The 27500-nt window shown below is 35.0% G+C and overlaps 1 protein-coding gene across 4 annotated transcripts in view; it reads right to left on the bottom strand.

The window, feature by feature from the left end:
* The window catches only part of LOC115218067 (protein trapped in endoderm-1-like), a 415031-nt gene that overhangs the window by 142135 nt on the left and 245396 nt on the right, over nucleotides 1-27500 (bottom strand). For all 4 annotated transcript variants that reach the window (XM_036507893.1, XM_036507894.1, XM_036507895.1 and 1 more), the window contains one exon: nucleotides 2780-2829. The gene's annotated coding sequence lies outside the window, so the exon portion shown is untranslated. The remainder of the gene's footprint in view (nucleotides 1-2779; nucleotides 2830-27500) is intronic.

The raw sequence follows: 27500 nt of genomic DNA on the forward strand, positions 1-27500 counted from the left end.
AACAAAACTGTATCCCTTAAGTATAAAATATAATCGATAGTGGGACCAGTCACTAGACATATCCGTTCGCTTTGTACATTGTATGATGATTCTGACAGGTCAGGCCACAGAATATGTTCTGTGTTCGACACGCGTTCACTAAACCGTGTACCATGCCTTAGTAAGACATAATCTAAATGATATAACACTTCTATATAATGCACTTGCATTTAATAAGGAAATCGCCACCCTAGTGTCCCACGGGTAGGCATAATATGATATAATACCCTTTGTCAACCATATATCACTTTAAATAACAGTGGAGGCCTTAAATGTAGAACCATCAAACCACCAATGTGTAAACCTTGTGGCAGGTAGAACCATTCTCTGTATGTGTTTAGTACAAAAATCAGACAGGAAAGGATATTTGTACAATATTATGTGATTTAAAAAGTCCAACAGGATAAAGCACATCCATTTGCTACGATTGAACCAAATAAACATTGAAAATATATTTCTTGATGAGATAACGTCTCTAAAAACGTTTGAATCTTGCAGAAGGCTGCACACACGTCACCGAGGAAAGATCTGTACCATAATGAGGGAGAGAAAGTTTGGTGGGATATTCAGGTTTCATAAACGATGACTGTCTTGCATTTGACCAGAGGAGAAATGGACTATAAAATAGATGTGTTTCTTTATTAGCCACACATGGCTGCACACAGACGGGACAGATTACAAAGTAGAACTTTTCTTTTTGGAGAGAGGGAAAAAAAGTGGGGTGGGTTTTCGATCAAAAGGTATCGTAAACGGGAAAGAAAAAGAAAGAAAAAAGATAAAAGAAAAGAAAAAGTGATCAATAGGGATCGTGTATCACAGAACTGTCATGATGTAAAGTGTAAAGGAGGAAGCAGATAAGGTTTATACGTGGAAAGAAAAACCTACGGAAAAGACCACGGTAGCCTCGGTCAATAATGTTACATGTTACCACATTTGTTTGCGAGTAGGTAACCCTCAGAGATATATTCATAAAAATAATTAAAAATAATTTTTAGGAATTCAATTAAAGAATGCCCATGCTAAACATTTCGCTTATAATCAACTTAATAAGATATAATAACGGGGCAGCTGATAGAAGACCTATTGCCAATATATTCTGACCACTTACATTTTAGAAAGGAATCTTAATAATAATGAGCAAAGGGATCAACACAATAAGCCCCTATAATGAAAGTACTGAAATTAGGCTACGCCATTCTGAAGCGCCAAATCCGAAACAACTTTAAGGAAATGTAAGAATGCAAACTAAATCTTCAGAAAAGCTATCCAGAATATCAATGAAAGACCTTGAAAATACACGGCAGAGCCCAATCACAACTGAAATGTAGCGTTGTATGTTGAGAATGTCATTTCTTTTTCTAATACTAATCAGTACATATGTTCTGCCTTTATTCCAGCAATCATACACGTTACTACAAATACCTAGGATAGCGTGATAGATATAATGATAGATAGATAGAGAAGTAGATAGATAGATAGATAGGTATGAATGTATCTAGATAGATAGATAGATAGGTATGTATGTATGTATGTATGTATCTAGATAGATAGATAGATAGATAGGTAGGTATGTATGTATCTAGATAGATAGATAGATAGATAGGTAGGTATGTATGTACGTATCTAGATAGATAGATAGATAGGTAGGTATGTATGTATGTATCTAGATAGATAGATAGATAGATAGATAGATAGATAGATAGATAGGTAGGTATGTATGTAGGTAGATAGATAGAAAAATAGATAGATAGATAGGTATGAATGTAGATAGATAGATAGATAGATAGATAGATAGATAGATAGATAGATAGATAGATAGATAGATAGATAGATAGGTAGATAGATAGATACATACATACATAGATAGATACATAGATATATAGATATATAGATAGATATCCGGCATCGTATCGGATCCCTGCCATTCTACGATGTGCATTTTCGATCGGATCCCCGCCATTCTGCGGTGTGCATGCAGTTTTTCAATCAACAGCACCATTCGGTCTGAAATTAACGACTATGTGTCTCAGTAATCAACGGTCGCATCGATCATTAGCAACATTCTTGGTAAGGGTCTGCCTTAGCTCGTTCCCTGGAAGGATGTACAGTTTGAATAACGGGTAAACTCCACCCGACAACCTACAGTTCTCGTCTCTAAACTTAATACTCGCAACGTATAAGTTGCTTGTTGTATATAGAAAAGTACATCTGATGCAAAATGGGATCGAACCCGATACATCGTGGTTACAAAGCATAACTGGACAAAGTTACGCCTACAGACCGTAGCCGTACTGCGCCTACCAAACGTGTGATATATGTGCATCGCGTAATTAATGCGAACTGAAAGAAAAATCCTCGTCTTGTATCGCTAATCACATCGCATGTAAGGAAAAAATAAACTCTTCAAATCATTTTCGCCTTGGCACATAATTGCTAAGAATGTCTGTCTCTTACTTCTGTAAAATTCTCTTGTGAATCGTTATTATAACTATAGTGGTGAATTTCAATTTGAAATCAAGTCAATTGAGAGTAATCTGTATGCTGACTTCATTTCAAACGTGATGATTATCAAGCGTGATCTCGATGATTGTCTCACGATTGTCTGCTAAAAACTGTTTTCAAAGAATATGAGTATTATAATCAATATGGTCATTAAAAACAAAAACAAAAGAAGATCATTAGCTACTAAGCTAATGTAAATATGATTATCAAAAGTATAAAAGAAATAAAGTCTACTTACATAATTTTATGCTACTCTTGTGATTAATAGCAAAGAAATTCTGCTTCAATCTGAAATTATACGAAGACGTATTTAGAAATTATAATCGGAAATATTTACAAATCATGACTTAAGTAGATTTATAGAAGTCACTTCATTATAAGGATAGAGGTGCATCAACATGCAGACGGAATATGAATACATGTTTTATACATGTTATTGCTACTAAAATCTGTGGTTATTTAAGAATACCAAATGAAGCCAGGTTTAATGAATTAAAATACTTCTTTTTTACAGATTCCAATTTCACCTTTCTTTGAAAAACACATCATAGCATTCAAGTATTAGAGACTATGAACACTACTAAGGCATTATTTGTATATTGAGCTAAACGAGAATGGCGAACGCCTACCACATTGTGACATCTGCTGAATTGAATTTTACTTTTTCAGTCATTTGACTGTGGCCATGCTGGAGCACTGCCTTTAACCGGGCAAATCGAACCCAGGACTTAATCTTTGTAATCCTAGTACTTATTCTTTCGGTCTCTTTTGCCGAAACGCCAAGTTACAGGGACGCAAACACACCAGCATCGGTTATCAAGCGATGTTGGAAGGGAGGACAAACACAGACATACAAAACACATACACATATACACACAGACACAGACACAGACATATGTATGTATGTATACATATATACGACGAGCTTCTTTCAGTTTCCATCTACCAAATCCGCTCACAAGGCTTTGGTCGGCCCGAGGCTATAGAAGACACTTGCCCAAGGTGCCACGCTGTGGGACTGAACCTAGAAACATGTGGTTCGTAAGCAAGCTACTTACCACACAGCCACTACTTAATAAATGATTTCATTAATGCTCTTGACGCTATATCTGTCGGTGTGTTTATGCCACGAGGTATACAGCAGCTGTCATGTAACCTGATATTGGACGGATGTAAGATATTTGAGCCGCAGTTGTTTGTGGAAATGTTTAGTGGAAGTGTTTAGTGGAAGTGTTTGGGAGCCGTGCGAGAGCCACGGAGAGCGTTTTATCGTGTGGAAACCTTGGCTGCAGTAATGGGTTGAATGCATTTATAGTTTGAGATACGTAATGTTCTCTAGGTTTTGTTCATAACTCACTGAGCAACGTCACGGAATGTAAGCATGAGTGTGTGTGTGTGTGGTGTGTGTGTGTGTGTGTGTGTGTGTGTGTGTGTATGTGTGTGTGTATGTGTGTGTTCGCGTGTGCGTGTTACCGAGAAAACCTCGCCATTGAAATTTGTTTGCGACCTTTAAAATGCTTGGAAGTGCATAAAATATATTTTGTCCTTATGACCAAATGCAGAACAAGTGACATATTCATTTATACGCATCCAAATCCGAACACTAATAAACATTTCAGTTTTGATGATTAACATAAAGGTTTATTTGAAATTTTATAAATATTTTTATACGTCGGTCACATTCTTTGTGGGATATTACTAGTTGGTCGGTGGATTTTATTCTATAACTTGCCATCGATACATCGACAAGGATCCTCCAATTGATATTCCTTTAAGATAATATCCATTCAATTAATATAATGCCTATAAATGACCAATAGAATGGATAATTGATGATATAATCCCTTAAACTCCAGACATACTAACGATAGATAAGCTAAGTGAATTAAATAAGTGAACATTTGTGTGTATGTGTGTGAGTGCATGTGTGGGCGTACATACAGAGAACGTATTTTTAAAGGAGATTGTAGTAAACGCCACGTGACTCGTTATATCACAACAATTTCAAAAGTACACATGAGCCCTATAAACTAAGTCTTCGAACTGACAGCAAATATAAATATATATATATATATATATATATATATATATATATATATAATATATATATATATATATATACATACATACATACATACATACATACATACATGCATATATACATACATACATACATACATATATATATATATATATATATATATATATATATATATCTTGGAGGGGAATTGATATGCATTTCAAGGTAAAATATTTTTGATATTAAATGGATTATGAAAGGAAAGATTAATTTCTGCTTGTTCGGAGGAACAGGAATTTTAGTACAAAGAAATTATCAGTGTAGCTTCTATCACAAAAGGTTGACATTGTTGTTCTTTTCTTTTTGTCTATCGCAAATCACAGAAAAACATGAAGTTTTTCTGTGATTTGCAGTAGAGTAAGAGAATAGAAGGGCAATGCCAGCCTCACCGAATTTGGTAATGAACTACAATACATAAATTAATAATAACTCTTTAAAATTTAAAGGGAGGCAAGTGTAAGGAGAATATTGGCAATTAAATTCTTATTTATGTCAAGAGATTCACGACTAAGCAGAAATATCTTTCAAAGTATGAATTCAGATGAAAATACTAGTATCATAGAGAAAATAAAATTTACACGTGATATTCATGGTAGATAAGGAATCAACGGAAAGGCATAAAGATATAATATTCATCAAATACAATTTATTTCTTCATACCTTAGTAGACGAAACAAAATGTGATATCAAATAATGCAAATATTTCTAAATTGTTGATAAAAGTCATGTAATATCTGCAAACTTCAAACGAGATATTATCAAAGGAAAACTACATTACATTCAACAAGTATAATCCCAAGAAATAAGCAAAATAACAAACACGTTGTCAGAAGAGAAAAATTAATAAAAACAATTTTTATGCATTTTTTTTAGAGAGGGTAACATTCAATATAACTTTTTTCAGAAGATAGAAGCAGAAGAAATACATTTAAGAGTACTGTAAGCATTTTCCTTTCGAGATCTTTTTATTTCAATATTGTTTGCATCCAAATATTTTGCTCGCAGGCGTAACAGAAATATTGAATAACTTCAAAAGTTGCCGCCAGTTTCACATTAAAGTACACACAATTTGTCATTAACATACGTCACAAAAGCTGACATGTTCTTCTTCAGTCGAGTGGGCAGTGGTGAAATGAGTTGTAGAAGCAAAATTGTTAACTGACGGTCATTTCATATTATTTATATATTGTCTAAGATACTCGAATAGTACTTTTTTAATCACTGTTTCACAGCAATCAAAATCTTTATCACTTCAGCTGCATCTGTCCTTCCCTTACCTTTCATATTCTTTCGTTGTCATCCTCATCGGTATGACCGCCAGTTTGGTTATCATTTCTCAAATCATTACCAGCTTTATACGCAGTCAAACATTTTCTCTCGTCTTTTTATATATTTCTAGCTTAAGTTACGTATATATGTGCGTATGCATGTATATATGTATATCTGTGAGAGTACATGTGTGCGAGTAAATGTGTACGTCCCCATACGTGTGTAAGTGTATGCTTGTGATTATGGATATCATAACTGTTTCCGTTTAGACAATTTATATTCAGTATATTTCCTGTTCCCATTTCAATCATGTGCGTTTTGCTTGGAACAGTGACATTCCTCTCTCCATTAAAGTTACTAGAATGCATTGCCATTATGATATTGTATATAAAGTGGTTGTTAGTGACGCTATTTTTGTATTGGTGTGTATTTTTTGACAGACGTTTTGTTCAAAGTATGTTCAAGAAACACTGTTAATTTTACAATTAAAAACACATCAACACGAAAACAAGATGTGCAGATTGAAAATCAACAATGAATTTCTGCAGTGAATAATCTACCAGTTCGATTCTTTACCCAATTGTATCCCATGCAATATAACTGTGTTTCAAAATATACATATTAAAATGCCATATATTATATTACACTGCCACTATATTTTACATGGCTATTCACTGAAATTTCACTATGTTTTCATTGGTATGCACATATATATTTCCAAGGAATTGCTGAGCTATTTTTATTGTTAACTGCCAGCATTTTAGCATCTGAAAAGCATTTACTAATATTTTCTGAAAGTCTCGTGTATGTTCCCTAAAGAACCAACTTTTCTTCATTTGTTTGACTTTTACTGGAACTGCAATATATCATTTGTTGTGACACCAACCAATCATTATAGCTGTTTCGAATATGAATCAAGTATTGTGGCATGACATACATTTGAAAACCTCATACATCTTATTTCTTAGACATTGTTCATTTTGCGTTGTTGTAAAGAGAAATATTATGATTTGCCGTAATAACGAACGCTTTTAACAAACATCATTTACAGGTTATACAATAATCAGAACCATACTTAGCGAAACAAAACATTCTAACACAAATGATAGAAAAAAAAAAGCATGGCGTAACTATTGGATATATTTGAATATATTAAATGAAGAGAGAACTTTCTTATCACATTTATGAAGATGGAAGTATTCAGATGAGGAATTCTGAAATGCCCGATACTTCGAAAAGAATAATCCATATGAAAGTCCAAAAGTTCGATCTCAGATTCTATACACATTGAGTAAATCTTGATTTGCATTTAACGAATTATGTTGCGCAATTATAAAACAAACAGCTATAATAATAATTATAATGGATATCGTTTCGTTATGGTATAGTATCGCAAAAAAGATATGATCGGTCAAGTATGCATGGACACACACACACACTTATATATGTTAAACCTGATTTTTATCGTCACAATACTACGACCGGGGCTTTTTCGGCCGTCTCTGTGTCTGTCGCTTTCGATATATTTCTGGGAATTATCAGTCCAAAATTGTATTCACCACTGATAATTTCCCCATTTATTTTATTTATTCCAGTCTTATTCTTGCATTACTTATTCTCAGATCAGCATGTATGTGTCACGTATTTGTTGTTTTCGTTTCGCCTGATCTAGTGCTATGTTGTTCTTGAGTTTTTCGTCGCATCGTTAGACGGGGAAGAATGGCACCTGTTCATGAACGTTTGAAATAAAAAAAGTCGAACTTTTTCTTACATGCAGATCCCGTTGCTGAGCGAGGTCAACAAATGTCAAAGAGAGAAAAAGAGAGAAATATGCAATAATATGTCCTCACTCATACAAACACACATACTTAGCAGTATACCCAATTTGGGTTGAACTAAAATCACTTAAAAAGTAAACACGGGAGAGAAAGGATAAAAAAGGAATAGAGAAGGCAGGAGCCATGTGCAGCGGGGGAAGACATTTTGAAAACGAGAACGTTACTCGACTAAACCCCACTGTAATCACGTACCTCCAGGCGTTGACGTTAAAGCGTTTGTGAGGAACTGTCTGCTACAAAACACTATTAAAAGTAATACTGATGAAGTAGTATCTAATAATATTTTTTTTTATATTTCCCAAATGTTTTATGTCTAGCAGAGACGGAATTATATTTACAAACATAAAACTGTCAATAGCTTTGCCACATAAATCTTGTGAAATAAATAAATAAGATATTTTTAAAAACTTTATTTCAATAAAAACGGTATACATGCTTTAGTTTGTTTTATGCGTGATGATTTCCTCAATTTATTTTAACTGTCACGAAACTGGCGTCCAGAATTCGTTGCAGAAATTTGCAGAAACAGTCCCATTTTTTTATGTGTGGTGTTGTTCATTTCCCACCTCACTGTCTGCAGTATTCCAATTACTCTGAAAATAATTACAAGAAACAAAATACGTCACAGCATATTTTTTGTGACCATACTGTTTTTCATGTTTACCGTCAACTTCAATTCTCGAAGTGTAAATAACTGTTTGGAGCTATCTGAAGAATCTCATTTCTGTGATTGAAGATGTTTTCTATCTTCTCCAAGGTCGCAGAATGGTGAGTAGTCTTCAGCACAGTATAGCCAAAGTTGGCTAATATTGGGAGAGAAAATTACCACCGGTCTTTGCTTATGAAAGTACTACATTTACATTTACGCGGAACCAAAAACAGAATTCGAAATCGGATTGTCAAAACAAATACGGGATTCCATCTCTCTGACTATACGGACACTTCAACCTACTATCTCTTTATATAAGATTTAACAGGGAGGAATGGTCCGATTATATATGTGTGTGTCTCTGTGTTTGTGCAGATTTTATATATTAAGATTTTATATATTAAGGAAAAGGGAAGTTTGGATCATTCTTTGTTAGCGGTTTCGTCGATTTATTGAGTTTCCCAAGATATACCTGTAACGTCTCCACGAATGAGACGTAAAATTCTGACTACCTCCTCTTCCTCCTTCACCTCCCTCTCTCTCTCTCTCTATATATATATATATATATATATATACATATATATATATATATATATATATATATATATATAGACTACAGACATCGCCAGTTGCATTGCAAGTTTCCTCTAGTTTGCAAACTCTTTTATGATACCTGAATTATTTTTACGATCTATATCACTTTATAGGTACGTTTTAATATTTTTACTTTGGGATTTCTATTTCAAGTTATATTGAAAAGAATTTATCAGCAGGCAAGAGATAAAATACTAGATATCTGTGAGCTGTTTAAGTTTCAGCTCCGTTGATGAATATAAGCAATAACAGTTTCACACAGGAACATATTGTTGGAATTATTTCGTTTGACATAACAACTAGCTATTCAAGTTGCCTTGTCAATTAAATCTTCCATACAAAATTCGCCCAACATTTTAATATGCATGTCGATTCCTTTATATTATTCTATGCAATGTAAACTCCGCGTATAATAAAGCCATGTTTGTCGCGTAAACTTCATTTATTTTACTTCCTTATGTAGTTGTGTTCTGTAAACTATTGACGACTAATAAAAATGGATGAATATCAGCAACAATAAAAATCTTTTAGCAAACAATCAGAAGGAATATTGAATGAAGAGACGTCGATATAAGAAGGATCTCTGTTAAGAAAGCAGTGTTAGTAAGATATGAGAAACGGAACGCAAATATCATAAATCTCTATCGAAATCGACAATAGATATGTTTTTGTATCGCATTCCGCTTTTCTGACTGTTTGAAACACTCACTCTATATTATTTAGCCATTGAAGCAAAGATAATAAAACAAATGTAACTGTAGAGAAAATACAAAAATACAAAGGAATACCATCATAACCAGCTGATTTCGCAGAAGTGCGTGTTTTCTCCTGAGAACAAACAATTGAATGAATATGTTTGCATCGCTTTGCTCTCTGTTTATTATAAACTCAACGGATTTGTTAAACGGACTTTAACTCCCTTAAATTTATATTGGATTTATTATCGGTTATGTAGTAATCACATATAATTGGAGTTGAAATATAGAATTGAACAAGAGATGCAAGCCAAATAGTAAATACTTTAATACGGTCCTATTGCTAGAATCGTCTGTCAAAAATGTATGTTGTGGTTATCAAAACTGAAGGAAAATTTGACAGGGCCACAGTGTATGTAATTCGAAGTATTAACACAAGAGAGATAGTGAAAGATTCAGGAAAATATAATTAAACCGCAGGATTTTGTTATCAACACAAGTAGAGATAAATTCATAGTCCGATATCAGACACTTGTAATCCATTTAGAATCATGATCGATGAATTTGACTGCTGACCCAAATAGTAAAAACCGAACGCAAACGATGTTTCAAACAGACTCTGTCAGTGAGAACAACAACGATTCAATACTTGATATCCGTCTCTAACTGTACGCGGCCAAATCACCTCGTTTATATGGTTTTCACTATGGAAACTACGTTAGAATGCCAAATATGTTTGTTGTCATTTTCGCTGACGAATCCTGTAGACCTCTACAGAATGTTTAATCCCCAATTATGTGAACCGAGGAGTTGTAGAGATGCTAAGGACTTCTTTCCTAACATGTTTTATGTAGGTCATCTTTGTAACCAATCTCCGATCGGGGACCAAGCTCTGACCGTGGTTAGGCGTTTAGAGTCCAGAATGTTGTCCGATAAATTCCTCTTTATTCCAAAACGAGTAAGCTTAGATGACACGAACCTTCCTAAGTATCTTGACTGTCCCGAATAGCACTGTTTCTGGAGTTGCACTAAACTAGATTTGTGCCTGTCTCCTCTATCCATCTGTTTGAATCTTTACGGTTAGTTCTAAAAGCATCTATAAATACAGGAATACATTTTATCCGCACTTTCCAAAGCTGCCGGAACCCCATGGCTAGATCCTGGTATTTTGTGATAATCCTAGTTTCCTAGCAGTGAAGCCATCAAAGTAACTCTGGGGTACAAACATACGAAGCCCGATATACCCATCATGTCTACCTGTCTATCAAGTTGACACTAGGCTCATGCATCGCAACTATATGTGCGCGGCATGATGATTTCATATCAAGATAGACAACTCCTGACTTTGCAGGAGGGGGCACAATTAGGATTTTCTTCAGGTTGAGCCCATCTCCCTCAAAAGGACCTTGAATAAGGGTTGTTTAAGGATGTTGAACGAAACACGCATGTTTCAAGACATGAATTATTTAAACACTAAAGAATTGTTCTGAACACATGACTGGTCATCCTCCTTCACTCTTTATACTCGTGATCAGAGATCGACGTATAGTCAACTACCAAGAGACATGCTCAACTGGTGAAGACCAAGCAACTGACTAGCAAATTTGTTGTAATGAGCAAGAATATTTGCTGTGTCGCAACCTTTTTATACCAAGACAAAACATGTACGCGATAATACTTCCAATCAGTTCTGATCCAGTAGCCACGAATGCCAATGCCTTGCATTGCATTGCATCATTCCGTTTATTCTTATTGTGAGAAAGCAACGCATGCTATGAAAGTGAGACTGGAGTAAAACATACAAAGCCCATTATCTATTAACACTCAACTGGTTAAGGTCAAGCAAATATGTGGTATTGAGCAGAATATTTACTGAAGCCCATCTTTGATACCAAGAAAAAACAATGCACATGATGATACTTCCATTCATTTAGGATCAAAAGCAATTAGAGTCACTGCCTGACTCTGCATCAGGGCATTAATTATTATTATGAATAAATGCATCAGCGAAATTATTATTATTATTAGTTATTGACTTTGAACAGCTACAGATGTACTACGGTGCCAACTGTTCACTAATAGTGAACTACCGTAACACCCCTTTCGAGCATCACCTGGAGTATTTGAGCGGTTCCAAGCAGTGCTGTTTTCTGCAAGAGCTCCACACTTATTGCAGCTACTATTTGTTCCATGTACTTCTCAGGATTTTTACTCACACTTCCCAGAGCTCACTACGTTGCAAACGTTTGTGAAATGCTTCAGTGCTAATCCACATACATCTGCATGGCATGGAGTTGTATTCGCCCGTCCCATAGAGCAGAGAACTGATTGCTGGCTTCGTTAACTTGTCTTTCCTCCCCTACCGAATCCATCAACGGTTCTACTTCGTATCCTTCCTCAGGTGTCTAAGCTGTAACAATCCAACATTTGTTTGGTTAATTGTTGATTTCCATCCACATTGCCTTTGCTTCACTCGCAAATCTATCGTTTAATTTACCAATCTAATTGCAATTTTGATGGCACTCCACCATCAGATTTTGATGACACACCAATTAATAGTAGATGAGAATGCCCTACTAATGAGTGTTACCGATCTTTCGCTTCAACCATCGACTAAGTAGTCCATTAATAATTCAGCGGTTAAATTCTGTGCAAACTGGGAAGAACATATTGGGCTACCAGGAGGAAGGTTTATGTCGATGCATTTTATACAGGTTGAAAGTGAAGGTAAGTAATTTGTGTTGTTTGCATCCAATCAGGTGAATTTGTTGACGCAGGTACATCTCAGTTCAGTTAATCAATACACGATCCAGATATCTAGACATGACACGTTTTTGTTGTTGCTTGTACGTTGTGGAGAAATATTTGATGCGTGCCACACAGCCGGAAGCACATTGGCAGGTTGGCAACCCCTTTTCATTACTGCGTCTTAACGTCTACTCCTATACTGCATATATCCTGTAAATATCCTGCCATTCTTTCATAGATTACTACTAGTCTGAAAGAAGCACTTTAGCCACTCCTCACATCCTAGGCCAGGAAGCTATCTTCCGAGTCCAGAAAGATTGTCTTTGATATTCAGCCATTTCCAAAACAATGATGCTAGATAGGCACGCGCTTCAGGCTGGCTAAGGAACGCGTAAAACTTGACAAATGTCAATTGGTGCAACAACTATAATAATAATATTTATGCTATTAATAATTTTACCAGAATATAATGGTACGAAGAATAAAATGCAGTAGAATATAACAACTTCAAAAGCAAGTCTTTACATTCTACTTGCCTCTGGGAAGGTAATAAGGTTATGATATTGTTGATCATTGTTAGAAAGATGGGAAGAGAGAAATAAGTCTGAGAATAGATATTGAAAATCTTAAGTTGGGAGTGAGCTGTATAGGAATCAAATAAAATTAAGCTCTCCGAGAATTATCCGGAATATCCTCAAATCAATATAAGAATATATAAGAATAAAGAAAATGAGTAGAAAATAATTTTTCTATAAAAGGTGCGAAATGCTCCGCGTCCCGGACCACGAGTTTAGGGTTCCTCGAAACACTAGCCATTAACAAAGTAGCACCAACAATCATAAAATTCATAGGGCACTCTATGAATAAATGGCAAACACTGCTACAGCTCCAAACAAAAGAGGGACTCATGAAAACCAAAGACATCCCGATTCGAAGAGGAATATTCCAGGGAGACACGCTTTTCTGCTTGGCACTGTCACCTCTATCTGATATGCTAAATAGAACTGGATGCGGATATAAATGTTACGGCAAAACGATCAGCCACCTTTTATATATGGATGACCTAAAACTATACGCTGCAAATGACAAACAGCTGGAAACACTATTAAAGACAGTTCATGGATTTACCAAAGAAATAGATATGAAATTTGGATTAGAAAAATGCGCCAAAGTAACCATGAAAAGAGGAAAACTAGTTAAGAGTAACAACATCACACTAGATGAAGCAAATGAAATAAAAGAATTAGACCAAAGCCAAACTTACAAATACTTAGGAATCCATGAACTAGATAAGACACAACACACACAAATGAAAGAGAAAATAAAAAAGAGAATATTATAGACGAGTTAGATCAATACTAAAAACAGAGCTCAATGCTAAAAACAAGATAATAGGTATCAACACTTTAGCTGTCCCAGTTATAAGTTACAGCTACAATATCCTTAACTGGACACTAAATGAAATGACCAAAATAGATAGGAAAACAAGAAAAATAATGACAGGATCTAGGATGCATCACCCAAAATCTGACATAGAAGGACTATATATAGAACGTGTAGAAGGTGGTAGAAGCCTTATACAACTGGAAAACTACTATAAAATAACCACCATAGGACTGCAAAAATATCTACTTCAGAAGGAAGGAAAACTTATACAAATAGCGGCAAAACACGAGCAAAACAAAAAAACTGTTCTCAGTATTTAAGGAAGCTGACAAATACAAACAAGAAATCATACTACCTAATAAATATGAAGTAGAAGAAGATGAAGAAACAACAAAAGCTATAAAACAAATGAAATCCAAACTAAAAATAGAACAGCAACGAACCATGATAAAACGATGGCTAGAAAAGCCCCTTCATGGTAAATCCTGGACTAAACTAAACGCAAAAGAAATAGACAAAGAAAAATCCCAGCAATGGTTGAGAAGCTCAGGACTCAAAGCAGAAACAGAGGGATTTTTAATTGCAGCACAAGACCAAAGCCTCCCCACCAGAAATTACCAAAAACATATAATGAAAAGAAATATAACAAGTAACTGCAGAATATGTGGAGATGGACAAGAAACAATAAATCATATTATCTCTAGCTGCCCAGTCCTGGCTAAGAAGGAATATATTCACAGACATGACAAAGTTGGAACCTACATACACTGGAAGCTATGCCAACATTATGGAATAAAAAAAGAAAAAAGATGGTATAGGCACACACCAGAAAAGGTCACAGAAAACGAGAAAGCAACCATACTCTGGGATATGCCGATACAAACAGATAGAGAAATTAAGGCCAACAGACCAGATATAGTTGTCAGAGATCATGAAGAAAAAAAATGCTTTCTAATTGATGTATCAATACCGGCAGATGACAACGTGTCTCTAAAAGAAATGGAGAAACTCTCAAAATACAAAGACCTGGAAATAGAGGTAACCAGAATGTGGAATCTAAAAACAGAAACAATTCCTATCATAGTAGCTGCATCAGGCATGATAAAAAAATATTCAGACAAATACATAACAAAAACACCAGGACTTACAAACACATATAACATACAGAAGATTGCACTACTAGGCACTGCACACATCCTACGCAGAACACTTTCCATACAATAACCATCAGAGCATCACAACAAATCACAGCACATAACCAAGGCACATAGAGCTGCGCTCGGTAGTGAAGTGAAAGCACGCTATAAAAATAAAACTACTGAATAATAATAATAATAATAATAATAATAATAATAATAATAATAATAATAGGAAAACAGCAAAAAATAAACAAGAAACAATGTACTGGTCCCAGTAAATAAGATTGACACTTATTCTATGGAGTAAGTTGATCATACATATTGTGAAGGAAACTGTGTAAATATAATGGATAATTTGAAAAGAAAAAATAAATGAAACAACCTCAACATGTATAATTAATACTAATTCTATATAAAGGTATGGCATGAGGTAATTACGCACAAACCATATCGTTTAAATAATTAAAATGTGCAAGTAATATAGTAAAAAGCATTCGATACATACAATGGATTCTTTGCAGACCACGTTTGCACAGATGCTGTAATGCTATCATTTTACAGAGATGTCCTCTGTTAAAAAGTACATTTATTAAATTTGTATACATTGCTGGTAAAACAGGTTTATTTGTCTGGAGTTGGTGTTGCTGTTTCTATTGCAGAATTAATATTGGTTTTATTTTCTGACTTCCAGTCAAGCATTACCAACAATTTCAACAGTCGTTCACTAAATGCTGAGGGACTACTTCAGACATGAACGTTGCATGTTACCAACGTATATCAGTTTCAAGAGAGTTCGAGTTTATTTGCATCTACAACTTCGGTAATTCTAGGTATTCTTGTAGTTCCTTCTTTTCTAATCCATTTGAAACATCAATGGGGTTGTCTTTTTTGGTTCTATATGCTTCTCAAATACCAATATTTTACTGATATTGATGTTATATTTTCTAACGTTATATTCTTATATTTTTATTAATGATCGAATATATTTTCAGTATTTGTTTGAAAACTACCGGTTAGTAATTCAATTAATGATCAATTCAATATTTATTATATTTATTTCCATTTGATGACTCTTTAGGTGACGTTTTTATTTCACAGGGTGGAACCTATGTTTCCGAGATACTACAATAACGACGATTTCATGTCATCGTGGAAATCATCATTACGACGTATTTGCTTACCCATAGTTTACTGATCGAGTTTTTATACGTTCAGAGAAGAGGCAGTTATTCAGATTTCCTGTTATTTCTTCATCATTTTTGACCATATTCCGTTTGTGTTGTTATTAATGTTATGTCTCATTGTGCTTATTGTTTTGATTGTTCCAGAGACAATGTTTTTTTTTGTCTTATTCTGTATTTTCATTATGAATTGTATTACGATCTTTTGATTTCGTCGTCAGTTTATACCGGTAAATGGCGATCTTTTGCTGTGTGGAGTCAGTTTTCTTGCAATGGTTTTATTGTGTTCAGTTCGCTTCAAAGACTCGAAGCTGTATGGCTATGTTTACCTTGGATGAACTCATAATATAATTAACCAACAAGAATGCAACCAGATGGCACAGTCTAGTATACAAGTGTCAGACAGAAATTAAATGTGAATACATTGTATATAATACCTTAATAAACAATATTTGTGGATGCATAATTCTCCATTTTTAAAGTCTTAAACATACACTCCGTACACAGAACAAAATACTAACACGTCCTGCGAATATATTTCATAAGTACAGATCGTTTAACAATTTTTCTTCAATTTATCATTGTTTATATTCGTAGGTGTGACTTCAGGAAGTGATGGTTACTGGTTATTTATTGTGCCGTAGTTGGCTGATTTTATTGAGATTGTCTATGAAAATATTTTCCTTGGTTGCGTCAATAAATAACTTAAACAACCCCCGAGGACGTGTAATGGAAGGAATTATTGTCGAACAAAAAGACAATCAGATTTGGCCATATATAGTTAACAGCATCCATCATTAAAGACTGTGAGAGCGATACTGTCCTGAGATTACAGAAAGCTATCGGTAGAGTAATAAGCGGTTGCCCCGTTATATCTGAAACCAACTTTGACGATGGAAATCTTTGGTCATCTGCCTTCGACGGTTAGTGTTGGACATCTACACATATATCGCTGGGCTGTCTTTAACATTTTGCCTATAAGAGGTGAGATGTGTAAATGAATCGGCCACTGCCAATGCCTTGCAAAGGGTTTAGGCGCCAAACCAGCTTTTTTATAGGCTTCAAGAAGAACGTTCTAGAAAACGAAATCACGGAGTAGGTCCATGCTGATAACTTGCTTCATAGACCAATCAACTGACTCCACAGTGGTTGGCTCGTTGCGTCTGACCTGTTATCTAACGGCTGGAGTTTTGAATCACCGCTACATCTTAGGTGTTTTAGCGTTTTACTTTCATCTTAGCGGATACTTCTTGAAAACGATACATTTTCGTCTTGAAACATAATTTATGAGATATCAATTTATTCAAAGTCATACTTGAATATGTTGTTTACTTCAATATCAGATCGAGTCAAGTGACATTTTTTAAAGTCTTTTCGAATCAAAATTATTATATATTATATATTCGACCGTTTGATTTGCCTAATAGTGGTTTTATCTCTAACTTAATATAATATAATATAATATATATATATATATATATATTATATATATATATATACACACAAACACAGAGTGCAGTGAATAAAATGTCGTCTAAATTATGGGAAAATGAAAATAACACTGACATCTCATTTTAACAGATATATTTACCAATAGTACATAAAAATATCTTGAAATACTAAATACTAAATTTCTTCAATAAAATTGCCAATGGCTTCAACCACGGCCTTCAGACGACTTCGGAATCTCCTGCACTTTTCTGGGCCGTCTCTTTGTTTAACTTGGTGAATGCTGCTAAAATCCTTGCCTTCAGCTCATGCCTGGTATTACAAGACTTGTTGGTCTCTCGCTCAGCTGGGCCCCACGCATAATAATCAAGGGGGTTGTTTGATATCCATGACTGAGTTCTACTGTGTATGTGGTGTGGAGCAGAGTCATGTTGTCAGACATAGTGTCTTCCAGCATCCATCCTCTTCACTCAGGACAGTACTACCTCATTCAGACACTTGCTGTAGGCATCTACGTTGACTTGGAGGCCGTGTGGGAAGAGGAATGGAGGCATAACGTTACCATCTCTAGCGATCACTCCAAGCACCACAATGTTGACTGGATGTTTCATCATTTATCCCTCTCAGTACATGCACCGTCCTCCAAACACTCTGAAATTTTCGTACTGGAGCTTCCGGTGCGTGTCCGTGCTATTCTAATACGGCAAGTTGTAATATTTAAGAAAGTATACGAACAGGTTATAGTCGTCTGGAGTGTAGAATGTAGTGGTCTTCATTTCAATATCGCCAGTTGTAAAATATTTCCCGATGTATGTCGTATGCAGTTTCATTCTTCTTTCCTAATTATAGCAGATCTGTGTCCCAGACCGGATGTGCTCCATTTTTTATATGTGAGCCTTACGTTTATGTACGAATTTATGCATTTGTTCTCGTTCGGAATAATTGATACATGAACCATCCTCGCATCGAATCTCCTACGCATCACTGAAATGATTATCCAGGACTACATTCATTTTCTTGTAGTCATGCATTTCCATGCCCGAAAGAATTATAATATATTTATTGCCTATCACTAATTGTCGGACATTAACATTCAATGAATTTATAATATTTGTAACTAGCGTGAGGAATGTATCTAACATGTATGTGATAGACGTTCGACCTTGAATGCAAACTACCAATCTGATATTGTACTACAGTGTATATATCTGGTAACGTCTAGTTGAGAAACACTTCTCCTTAGTCGCACAGTTGGGCTCCAGTTATTTCGTTCTTAGGTTATAATATGGAGAACATGTTTTGCGAGCTGTGCTATTTAACAAATGTTGAATGGCTGCGAACATAAAAGTAGTTTAGAGCAATTTAATTTATATTTATAGATGGAATATTTCTTCATTATTAGAATCAGTACTATTCCTAGCAGCAGCAGTAGCATCGGTAGTATCGCATATTTTAATGATACCAAAATATTAATGTCTTGAGAAATACTGACATGTTTCCTCAGCCTCTAGCAATGCATGTTCGGAGGAATTGCTCTGAATCCAGCTTGACATGTTCCTATGAAAACTGTTTTATGATTGCTGTCGAATGTGTATGAGAAAGTTGCTCTTCGTATAGTTAAGATGAGGTGAAAGTTAACGTCCCTTTGTCAATATAAGAAATATTCACTTGTCTCTACAAGGCAATTGTTATCTTTACTATTTCCTTAGATTTACATCCTGCTATATTTGATATCTCAAAACTTATTATGTTGCATGAAGTGTGTGGTTGTCAGAGCTTAGTGTGATTACACCAGAAGTTCATTCCTTTCTCATATGATCACTTTGTCAATCGATTTCTTATTAATCGTTATAAGTCATTTTTACATAAGTTAACGATTTGCAAGCGTTCTATGTTCGCACGAAAAATAATGAACAGTTGCTTCTACTGCCCCACAAATATTAATTCCTATTCTATTTTTGTCTTTTAAGCATTCATCTTCATTTTAATAACGCTTTTATCGAATGACACTGATCTTTTAACTGCGGCTGTTGTACAAATATCTTTCTGGAATAAAGGTACTTTACTCAACCCATTAATCCAACATCCTCCTTTTTTTAAATTCATTTCTAATGTATTTTTCCCTGTTACATGTCTGTTAATGTATATGAAAGCACGTACGAGTTGCAGCGAGATGGATGCAAAGCGTAAAGTAGCTTAAAGTGATTAACTATTGTCTTTAAATCTTTCAGTCTAAAAATAATGCTTCATTACTGTAACCAATCTATGTATGATTAACATCTTTCTTGTATATATATATATATATATATATATATATATATATATATATATATATATATATTACCTAGTATAGGTTGTGCCTACTGAATAAAGGCTGCAGATGTGTAATTTACCATTTTCTTACAAGCCAAATGATTATGTCTTCGATTTAGATTGAGTTTCAAGAGATCACCTTTTCTCATTTTATATTATTTTCGAACGTAACATTTAAATTTCTTCTTCTGCAACAGGAGACTCGTACGACAGTCAGTCAAATGCTTGCGTGTCTCAGCTTCTAACACACATTTTATTGCTCCTATTTCTAGCCTTATTACAATCCTGGTGCTTTTCCAATTTTCCACTATCAATCTACATCTTTATCTCCTTGATAAAAGATCTCATATGTTTTGAAAGAATTTCTTCCTTCAATAAATTTGGTGTAGAATGTTATGGCATTCTTATACACTAGAGGAGTAATTCATAATTACGTCCGAAGAGACCTACTTTCGTTTGATGTCGTTCACCATATAACAGAGAACATAAAATGATTATCAAACAAAATATTTTCCGAAGATATATTTTTTTATATCTTGGTTTCTAATCAGATTTATCTCAAACCTCAAAGCTATGTACATCTCATCGAATGTCCATATTCTACAGAATCGAATAATTCCATGCATACAAGTATCCAAAACTAGGAGGTCATGATATATTACTTAAAAGTGGATCCATATCACCGCTCTTACACATAAGCTTTGATCATGATGGTTTGTTTTTGTACTTCACAGCAGTTTGTAATGTTCTGCGTATATTTTACAGATATATTTATACTAATGACGGAGCACGTATTACGGATGCCGTTTCAAATGAAGTACTAAGGGATATCTCTAAGTGTATGCCTTGACAGTTCTGATCTTTATTTCTTTGTCTTTATCGCTGTTTTTCCTGCTGCAAGCTATTTAATACCAGGCTACTTTTCATTCCATATTCGCATTTACAGTGCCCCGTTTCCAGATTTGTACTATTGCACCGATTCTTTTAGAAATATTTAAATCTAAGGTGAATAGTCTGTCTACCAGCATCAATTTGTTTTATAGCTTCCTTTGATCTTGGTGCAGGCAATATTTCCTTTTATTCCTGTCACAGCCTTGCATCTTTTCGCGTTCTTTTTCTACCTCCAAATATTGTCACCGATGATGTTTCTACTACTTTACGTTCAGTCGATATTATACAGTATTGAGAGGAATCGTCGTATACGTATGGTGGCATTATCATCGGTTTACAATATGCAAACAACAGCATGTTCGCATTGCTCACTTTTTATTAATCGTTACGAGTTACTATCCGGGCCTGTGTTGTTTTACCTTCCTATTTATTATTTAACGATTCTTCAATCTCATTTCAAATTTTGTCTTCAAGATCTGTTTTCCTGCATTATTCTGTTTTCTCCTACCATCTTCAATTTTAAAATCTATTTCGAATTCATTTCCTATTTAAGTGCTCGTCGCGTTCACAGTCCAGTTACGTCTTCGGTTCAAAAGTTCCTTAATTAGTAATTTTAACTTTACATTTTTATCATGTTTGATAATTGATTTCATGCTTCAAGAAATTTTCAATTTTTAATTTATCTTTTCAAAAATATATTACGAAGTTAAACTCCTGCAAAATGCTTCTAAATATACGTAACGCTTCCGCCTTTAGATTCGAACACAACATTCTGGTGTTATTAAATATCGTGCGGGTGGTATTTGATTCCTTGATTCATTTATGCTTATTTATACTGTACTTGTATCAGTAAATTGCCACATTATTATCTAATTATATTATACTATCATTTGATATAAGATAATTGTAATGTATTATAATTACTGCCATTTGATATTAATCCTCAGGAGAACTTACAGTGAGATTTAAGTTTTAGCATTTAATTGTATTCTAATTAATAATATCAAGAACACAGTTTTCATTTAAGTATCGTTCTTTTATATCACTTTTGCTCATTCATAAATACAAAACATATTTTCTTTAGTCCATTTTTTTTATTTCTGTCTCTCATATATTTCTATCTTTTATTATTCTTTCATAATCTGCAGGAGGACAGCATCGAGAAAATGCATTACGTTCAATACGTTCTAAGTATTGTCTTTTTTGTTATGTCCAGCATTCAAAGCCCGACAAGGTCAGCTTTCCTTTTCATAATTCTCCGATCGATAAACTAATGTATTAGTCAATTACTAGGATTGATTTAATCGATTTCTCTACCACTCCGAAGAAATGTTGTCTTTGTGATGTTATTAAAGTCATCATTCGATTGATAGAGTCCTTAGAGCGTCGAGCAACATGGCTCGTGGCATTACTTCCGGATCTTTACATTCGCAGTTCAAATTCCGTTGAGATGATCTTTGCTGTTCATTTATTCAGAATTAACACAAAAGGTAACAGACAAGTACAGTGGTTGACATGGTTAGATAAAGGCCGTCAGAAAATGTAGCCTAACGAATATATTGGTTTCAAAGTTTGGCACAACACCAGCAATTTCATGGTGGATGGGGCTAAACTGATTACGGCGACCCCAGCGATCAACTGGTATTATTTCATCGATCCTGAAAAGATGAAAGGCAATGTTTACCTCGGCGAAATTTGAACTCACAACGTAAAGGTGAACGTGTTTTCATAAGCCTTATATTACCAACTAATCAGGTTATTCGGAGTATTAGCAGCATGAAAAAATGGATTATTAATAAAAATACAACTGACACATTACAACGAAACATACAGGAGCACATTCCGAAGTCGGACCCAGAACATCTTTGCAATCCTTAAGTTGAGTTCGTAAACAAATCCAACGGTGTCAATGTTCGGATCATGAAGATAGAATCACGTACAATCAGGCGTTATCAGTTTTGGAAGAAAATACATCATCTTTGGCTTGAAGCACTTTCAAAAGTTCAACGACGACTTACGAACGTCTATTCAAATAGATTGCCAACTTCCGGATATCCACTTTGTTCACAATTTCACCATATTCTTTAAAGATATATGACGACAGTCGAGTTGGGCAGTAAACTCGCCGTCTCTGCCTCTGCGAATCAATTCGTGTCAATTGTCGCATTCCTTTCGTTTTAAGGATGTTGAACAAAATACCTATGTTTCCAAAGGTGAATTTTCTAAACTTCAAAGAATTCCTCTCAACACATGGCTATGACCCTCCCCCACTAATTCCGCTCGTGATCAGAGATGCACACATCGTCAGCCACCAAGGGACATGCCAAACTGGTTAAGCAAATCTGTGGTATTGAGCAGAATATTTGTTGTAGCTCATCTTTTATATCAAGACAAAACAATTTTTATGAAAACATTTCCAATCAGTTAAGATAAAAAGCCATGCGAGCCACTGCATGGTACTGCTGCATCAGGGTATTTATTATTATTATTATTATTATTATTATTATTATTATTATTACTATTATTGTTGTTGTTGTTGTTGTTATAAAATGGCAAAATAGATAAGTGATGAAAACGGATACCAAAGCCAGAACAATGTTGATAGTACACGGAGACTTCCATCGACAGAGTGACACCGATAGGCTGTACGCGTCCAGAAGTAAAGGTGGAAGAGTTTTGACCTGTTTCTAGATCTGTATCGGAGCAGAGAAAAACAACTGAGAGTCGTATATAAAAAAATGCCGGGGAGCCACTGTTGAAACACACGAAGAAGCGCGACGTCGTCAGAACTAAAAATTGAGCATCGAAAGAACACTTTAAACAGAACATGAACAAGAAACAGGAAAGAAAAAGCATGGACAGATAAAAATGTACGGCCAGTTTGCAAGAGATATGAACACCAAGTCATATACAGAGGATCCGTTGCTATGCATGAGGTGAGGTGACGTGAAGATAGAGACAGAAGTACTCATATGCGCAGCTTAGGGACAAGCGTTAAGGACCAACTTTATAAAGTGCACAATAGACAACAATAGCGATAGCTACAAATGCAGAATGTGTGGTGAGATTGGTGAAACGGAATGGTATATAGTTAGCGAAATGTCCGAAATAGGTACAACACGAATAGAAAAGACGCCATGACAATGTGGCAATAATGATCGATTGGGAGCTCTCTGGAAATCAAGGCCCACAAATAGCAAAGATGTGGTACGAAGAAACACCAGAAGGAATCACCGAAAATGAATATTGCCCAATCCTGTGGGATGAAATGATCCGGTGCGAGCAACCGATCGGACATCGGAAAACGGATATTGTTGTGGTCAATAAAAAAGAAAGAACATGTAATTGCAATCGACGTAGTACTGACCCCAGTGGCAGCAGGATCAATGTGAAAGAAGAAAAAATAAACAAGTAGGACGATTTGAAGTGGGATATATACGATGGTTGTGGTCAATGAAGAGAGTAGACGTGATACCAATTGTAATTGGTGCACTTGGAAGTATCAGCACTCAACTACCAACATGGCTAAAATAGATTGGTGCGAGTATGAAGGTAGAACAACTACAAAAATAAGCATAGCTTGGAACTGCAAGAATTCTTATCAGGGTTCTTGAAGCAAGACCAGTAAATAAGTGTCACCTTAGCCTGCTGGCTGTATATAGAGGCCACCCTCCATCATACCCACCAAAATAAGCAGTGAGGTTTGATGTAATAATAATAATAATAATAATAATAATAATAATAATAATAAGAAGAAGAAGAAGAAGAAGAAGAAGAAGAAGAAGAAAAATACAAAGACCTGGAAATAGAGGTAACTAGAATGTGGAATCTAAAAACAGAAACAATTCCTATCATAGTAGGTGCATCAGGCATGATAAAAAAATATTCAGACAAATACATAACAAAAACACCAGGACTTACAAACACATATAACATACAGAAGATTGCACTACTAGGCACTGCACACATCCTATGCAGAACACTTTCCATACAATAACCATAAGAGCATCACAACAAATCACAGCACATACCCAAGGCACACAGAGCTGCGCTCGGTAGTGAAGTGAAAGCACGATATAAAAATAAAAATAAAACTACTGAATAATATTAATAATAATAATAAGACTAAAACAATACCTGTCGTCATAGGTGCCCTGGGAATGATAGCAAAAGGGGCTGATTGCTACCTAACTCAGATACCAGGAAACACCAAAATGGCAGAAATTCAAAAGATAGTGCTCATGGGAACTGCTCATATCCTACGCAAAATACTTTCTATGTAATCTCAAGGTTTAAAACAAACATTTTTTTAGACATCCACTAGTACAACACAAAACAACAACCAAATATATGGCACACTAGGCATAACAACAACGTGAACTTCCAACCTGTTGTCTCTTGGGGTCTCTGAGTGAGACTTGGAGCCAACTTGTACAAATATAAAGCAAAAGTCAAACATATAATAATAATAATAATAATAATAATAATAATAATAATAATAATAATAATAATAAAAATAATAATAATAACAATAATAATAATCTGGTAGAAATATTACGTACACGGTTCTTCTAACTATAAGATAGCCCGACTGGAAGTTTAAAAAATAACACAACGGAAATTGGAATAGAGTGTCTGGAAGAGGTTTTGAAAACGTTTGTCTCCTGAGAAAGACCAGGCTAGTCAGAAATGTATCAGATTGTAAAACATTCAAATAAGTTACATTGTGTCGTAGATTGCAGGTAGTAGGTCCGTAAGATATCAGGAGTTTCAGCAACACCTGAGTTAAATAGAAACCTAATGACAATGATTTCAAACTGTCGTAAACAGCTTTCCGTTTGTTTATGAAGGGAAGAGAAGTCAATCACATCCACCGTAATAGTTCGCTGGGAATTAATTTATCGATCTGGAAAGGATGAAAGGTACAGGCGACCACGGCGGAATTTGAACTCAGAAGTACTGTCAGAAAATAAGCCACTGAGCATTTTGTCACTCAGTTCTGTCAGCTCACCTACTTAGTAATTGCAATAATATCCCTTTCTACAATTGGCTCAACACCTGACATTTTTAACCAGTGGTGGTCAGTCGTTTGCATCGACCCCAACACTCATCTGGTACTTATTCTATTGAGCCCCAGGAGTTGAAAGGCAGAGCCGACCTCAAAGGAACATGCATTGCTGCTATGCATTTTGGTGTATTAACGTTTCTACCAGCCCTCTGCCTTAGTAGTTGTAGTAGTAGTAGTAGTAGTAGTAGTAGTAGTAGTAGCAGTAGCAGTAGTAGTAGTAGCAGCAGCAGCAGCATTGGCAGTCCAGAGCACCAGAACGGAGATGTAGTCGTAGTTGTTTCAATAATTGACACTTTTCTGTGAGGGGTACTCATTTGTTGGAATTGAAATCCATTCAATGCGAAGTCAACATTGCAGGACAAAGTAATTACTGCATGTCATACTGACCGTTACTCAAGCATCCATCTCCGTTCTGATCGATCCTAAAATTTCGAATATTGGCTCAACAACAAATACTGTTGGCAGGTAAAGCATTGTCCATTAACACAATATCGAGTAATTGTAATTGCATTAGAGAATCTGGAGGAATGAATGGCACAGCAAAACCATTACAAAATTGACTTTATAAAATATAGCGCCCTCACGAAATCCACTGAAACCGTTTGTGTGGTGCACAACGTGTTATGATATATGTTCCTAACAGTGGAATCTAAAAGAAAGAATTACACAAGGAAACCATCGTAAATCATGCTGTAACTGGTAAAATACCTGCATGGGCGTTCTGAGCATCAATATTTAGAGAAAAACTACGGGCGTCCATTGAAAATAATATAATTGACGTTAAAAATAACTATTTTGACAACTGAGCATAGTCATATTTGAAACATTTGCAATATTCTGCGATAAGTATGAGCTCTAGCCTTGGAATGTAGATTCTGTGCCGAACATAGATGCACCGGAAATATGATTGGGTGGCGTTTGAATACATCCTTTAGATACTATGAATTCACAATTTGCTTTTACTGACAACAGCCTATTCAATGTTGAAATGTCACGCACACGTCCTCACATTTGGTAGATAAGTATTATACATTAGATCGAAAACAGAACACATTTTGTATATATTTATTAACTTCGTAATTTCTTTTTAGTGCCGATCTACAATATAATACATTTTACTAAGAACAAAGTCCACGGTAACATAATAGTTGATGTTTTTCAGCAGAATTTTATCAGCCTCGAACCGATCTCTATAGACGAGGTTTTTCCGTATATTTCCTAGATATTTTGATGTACACATCCTCCAATATTTTCCGTAAATATCTTAGTAGTCTACCCTCGTGTAAGAGGGTGGAATACTGAGCGAGCTCAAAATCATAAAGGTATGTGACAAATTCTAAAATACTTAGCAGGGTTCTTGTGCTGGAGTAATTTATCCTGAATATCAAAGACATCTTCTCCTGAAACACCGAAAGAATTATTACAACAAATCTATTTGTCCCTACTTTGTTAACTGGAAATATATCTGCGGCTAATTATGATTAGCATTTAACAGTTAATTAAGGCTTCCTCCACGTCAAGATAAGCTTACATTTTAATTACCCAAATTCATTTACAACAGCATTCATTTCAAATCATTCATCTGGAAACAAGACTTATATTTTACTTTAGAAAGAAAATAATTTGATAACGCTGTATATCGAGAATTGTTTAATGTGG

This window comes from Octopus sinensis, linkage group LG12 (genome assembly GCF_006345805.1).
Source record: "Octopus sinensis linkage group LG12, ASM634580v1, whole genome shotgun sequence".
Taxonomy (NCBI): Eukaryota; Metazoa; Mollusca; class Cephalopoda; order Octopoda; family Octopodidae; genus Octopus; species Octopus sinensis.